Source organism: Etheostoma spectabile, chromosome 21 (assembly GCF_008692095.1).
Source record: "Etheostoma spectabile isolate EspeVRDwgs_2016 chromosome 21, UIUC_Espe_1.0, whole genome shotgun sequence".
NCBI lineage: Eukaryota > Metazoa > Chordata > Actinopteri > Perciformes > Percidae > Etheostoma > Etheostoma spectabile.
Genome location: NC_045753.1, coordinates 19,129,362 through 19,134,154, shown reverse-complemented (window position 1 = coordinate 19,134,154; position 4,793 = coordinate 19,129,362). Strand labels below are relative to the sequence as shown.

The following is a 4,793-nucleotide window of genomic DNA, read 5'->3' as shown; positions in this document are numbered from 1 at the left end:
CACTCACACACACACTCACACACACACGCTCACTTTACTCTAGACACACTGGGGGGGAACTCTTTCTCTGCCTTCAAACCTTTTCTTATCTCTCCTCACTCACACACTAACAGACACACACCTTTCTCCAAACCAAGAGAGACACAGCGAGGAACAACATGAGTAAATCAAGTTGTGGTTTAGAGGAGCAGCAAGTGTACGCAGACAAGGACAAGGTTTACGATGGAGAGGTAGTAGAGGTGGGGTGGGGGGGGTGGGGGATCAAACAGGGAGGAAGAGAGAGGTACAGAAAAGTTATGGTGGAAAAATACTTGAGGGATTTTAAAACCTGAAGCAATGTCTAAAACATGTTGCATCAAACACAAAGATTGTTTCTCACATGTCAATATGCTCCCAATACACAACTGCTGCTGACTCCAGATACTTCACTGATTCCAGTATTTATAATCTTGCAACATCACTGCAGTAAAGAAAAAATGGGATCATTCAGAGAAGCTGTTGCTTTGCTTTCCCCTTCTATTTTCACTCTTTGAATGAGAGTGTGATCCATGTTCACTACAGGAGGTGGGGCCTTTACAAATGTCAGATTAAAGCTTATTTTTAAGGATCACAGAAATTTTTACATAGCAGGAAAAGCAGGAAAAGCACCAGCGTATTTGATCAAATGAGTGATGGCTGCATCCCATGTAGTTTTGACAGTTCCAGTGCCCTTGCATTGAACACGCCTGCTCTCAGAAAAGGCTTAATTTATTGGTGACTATAAGCCATTCTTAATGTTACTAGGTACACCTATTCATCTCCTGCTGTGAAAAAGTCTGTTAGTAAAAGAAAATAATTTGACATTAGACACACAATGTGATGGGGTTTAAACCCTCATGATGGATTTTACAACTCTTGAAACGTCGCACAGGAGCAATAATTGTCTTCTCCATCTCAATGACACCTCTACTGCTGTGTGTTAGTTGGTCTGCACACATTTCAGTTCCAGAAAAGGTAGCAGCAATTTGATTGCTATTAAATGTCAAAGAGCTAGCATAAGCCCGCAATATCCACAATAGCTCAACAGATGAAATGGAGAACCACATATAGATAAACCAAGGGGATGCATTAACTGTTGCTTAGCAGAAAACAATCATAAACCTAAACTGAACTCAGGTCATTTGAATTGTGGCACATTTATGCCAACAGCATGATCTCTTCTATTAGGCCTGCTTGAATTCACCTCTATCTTTTCAAAGCACCTGTCTCTCAGGGGCTCTGTTTGATTGATTAAGACTAGACTTTGATGCAATCTGACGTGAGTACTCTGATGCATTCTGCTTGAATGAACCCCAATGCAATGAATGTAGTTTACGCAGGGTTCAGGTCTGCTCCACTTAAACCGTTGATGAAGGGAAAAGAGGAAGCCAGAGGACATAGCAAGACTAGAGGAGGATGAATAGATGGACAGAGGGATGAATGGAAATTGCAATGAGAGAGGTGAAAATACAAAACAGGTGGAAAGGACAGCAAAGAGCTGCTGTTGCTAGGGTTTAATAAAGATGGCGAGGTGAAGTGAGGAGACTCAAGGCACTGTAATAGTTTGAGTCCTAATCAGACTGATACAATATGACAACCTCAGAGCCTTTGAGCCAACGTTACTATTCTCTCTTTGTTTCCCTTTCCCCATTACGCACAAACACGCCAAGATGCTGGTCATTAATGCCGAGGAGTTGGCTGTCAGGCTATGTTCACACATGCACTTTAAAAATGTTGTTGCCTCTGCAACTCAAATTTAAAATAAAAAAACAAAAATAGATTATTTAACACTATGATAGACAACCCCACCCCAAGACCTGACAAATCATTTAGTTCGTCATTACATCAGACTGGCAATTGATTGGCTGTGAGTTACATTGTGATAAACAAACCATCAAAGACTATGGCACTATATGCTATAACTTAATTTGTAGCTGCTTTTAAACATGGAGTACAACTTTGCTGCACTGTGGCGCACTGCATTGTGTAAATGTGTTATTTTTTTATGTTTGGGGGAGTGCTGTTGCACCACAAAGCCTTGCCGAGCTCCCCGGTGTAGCTCAGTGGTTGACACAAAGCCTCACCTGACCACGAGACGCCCTCAGAGATGTCCCCCTCCTCTTATTGATTTCCTTACTGCTCCCGGGATCAGCCACCTGGCTGCACAGCTGTTCATTTGCTCATTAGTTCCCCAGAACCTATAACAGGCAGTTTCCCACCCATGCATTTGCCAGGTGCTGCTGCTTAGTTGTTGTAGTCGCTGAGTCATTCATGTCTGTTTAGTACCTGTTGCTGATTTTCTGCATGCTGATTCTACAGTGTTTGCTTGACTCATTCGGCATGCCTGCATGTTTCTGACAGTAAGCCTTTTAAAGCCCAGGTAGTAAAGAATCTTTGAACACGACCGACCCAGTTTGGTGTTTGCTGGGGTAGCCCATATTTTGGACATATAGCATGAAGTGAGTTCAGTTTTGTCAGGCTGTCCTTGAGTTATCTGGTTTTACTCAACCTAAGGTTGGTAATTGTAAATAACTTATCTCAAATAGTTCACGTACCCACTTGAGGCAGTGTTCAATAAAAATAACTTTTAGAGTTGAAATGAGTAGTTAATGAATCAATTAGTCTGTCAGCAGAAAACTAATTAGCATCAATTTTCAAAATCGACTGAACACTCACTTTACCCCTCCACTGCCAACTCTTGATCCCAATACAATAGGACATGCAGTTTTTAGATTGCAAAATGATTTTCATAAAACAATGGATCAGATCAAGTGTTTTTCCTGGTTACATACCTAAGACTTCACTTTGTGTGTCTGAAAATATCCTCAGGCCGTGTTTACACGTACGTGGTTATTTTGAAAAACGGAGACATTTCCCTTTGTTTATGCCCTATGTTTAGACCCAAACAGAGAATTTGCCTCTGAAAATGAGTCTTTCTAAAAGATTCGGCCAGAGTGGAGATTTTTGAAATCTTTGTTTTCATGTTTGCATGAAAACTGAGACAAACTGAGGTTTTTGGCAGCCGAGGGAGAGAAGAGAGAGGAACTGATTTGTTGCTGTTGTTACTATTTTCAAAATTTTGATTGGCTAAAGTGAGCTTGAGCTTCTCGTTACACTGACACCTACAGGTTTGGCATGCTCTTGACGGCATTAACGGCATATACGGGTACGTATAACTGAACACTTTTCTGAAAACTGACAGGTGTGGATGTTGTTATTTTTGAAACCGGAGAGGTTGAAATGTCTGTTTATAAAAATAGCCACCCATGTTTTAATGTAGTCTAAGTCTCTTTGGGATTGAAGCTATAATTCCAAAACACAATCATTGGTTGCAGCTTATCAAATGTTTTGTTGTCTATGCTTGTGAATTTTGCAGAATTTAGCATTTTTTTTAACTGTTGGTTGGACAAAACAAGTCATTTGAATATAAAAACATGGGCTTTGGGAAATTGAGGGTGTTTATGTTGATAATTTCTGGACCTTTTACGGTATAATCACTTTTGAAAATATTTGTTATTTTCAACCCTAATTGAAGCAAGCCACACAGAGTCATCATGCGCAATACGTATTGGTTAAACAAAAACCCCGTTTGCACAGGGATTCCCCTTCATATTTCCGCCTTGAACAGGATGTGTGAAGGGGGAGAAAGGTTGGGCCCTTTAATAGGTACAAGTGTAAATGAGACACTGTTATTTCTTTAGCGTTCTAAAGTGAGGAACTGAAGGAGGGAGGTGAAGCTCTGGAGTGGGTAATGTGGCATTCAAGGTCTGAATTTGCCTTTTCCCAGACATGATTAAGGTAAATGTATTGAAGCTGAGCTTGTTGCATACCAGTACTTAAGCGTTTCACATCTTAAAGGATTTTTTTGGGGGGTCTTAGAAAAAGAATAACTGCTGCTGAGCCATCTTGAAAAGGCTGTCAGTGTTGGTCTAAAAACACAGATATTACCAATGATATTGATAGCATCCTGCACAATATCAGTGCTCTCAATTTGTTAGGGTGGGTGACACTTCGTAGGACTGCCTGTCAGAAATCATATGCTCTCATTTTTAAGAGTTGAACTCATTACATCTCACATTTAACACAGGATCTTTCTTTCACTGCTCATTGTCACTTCTGAAGCTTTTGTACTTTTACATTGTAGAGGTATCCTTTGTGAAGTGGTGTGTAAGATGATTGTCATTGTCAGTAACACAAATTATAGTATCAGTACTTCAGAGTTCTCAGAGACCTGGCTGTCTTTCTCTGGCTCGCCTTTTTGCCATTGCTGTATTTACATCTCTCTCAGCGCCCTGTTTATCCTCAACTCGTAGCAGATTTGTCTCCCTACCACATATTTACACCCTTTTTTACTACACTACATTACTCGCCATAACTGCTTCTCTGTCTGTATCTCCCTCCTCTCCTCTCTTAGTGACAGGCAAGGAGATTTTAAGTGCTGCACATCAAGTGTGGTGGTGAAGGATTGTTTCATAGCAGGTGCATGAACGCACAGCCCTGAACGGTGCATATGTGTGTGTATATACTGTAGGTGCGTGATGGTGCATTCATGCACATTTGGGAATATGTGCAGCCTTTTTGGTGTGTTTGGCGTTAGATTTTATAGATTTAGTGATTGTAGATTTTCTCCTGTAGACATTTAATGGGCCTCTTCTTGTTACCCACACCTCAGCATATTACACTATTGTAAGTCAACATTATAGCATGGCCACACTTCCATACAGATAGAGATCCACACCAAGTGTGTGTGTGTGTGTGTGTGTGTGTGTGTGTGT

At 40.8% G+C, this 4,793-nt stretch overlaps 1 protein-coding gene across 4 annotated transcripts in view; it reads left to right on the top strand.

The window, feature by feature from the left end:
* Positions 1-4,793, top strand: part of LOC116671265 (protocadherin-15) — a 173,982-nt gene that overhangs the window by 72,353 nt on the left and 96,836 nt on the right. The window lies entirely within an intron of this gene.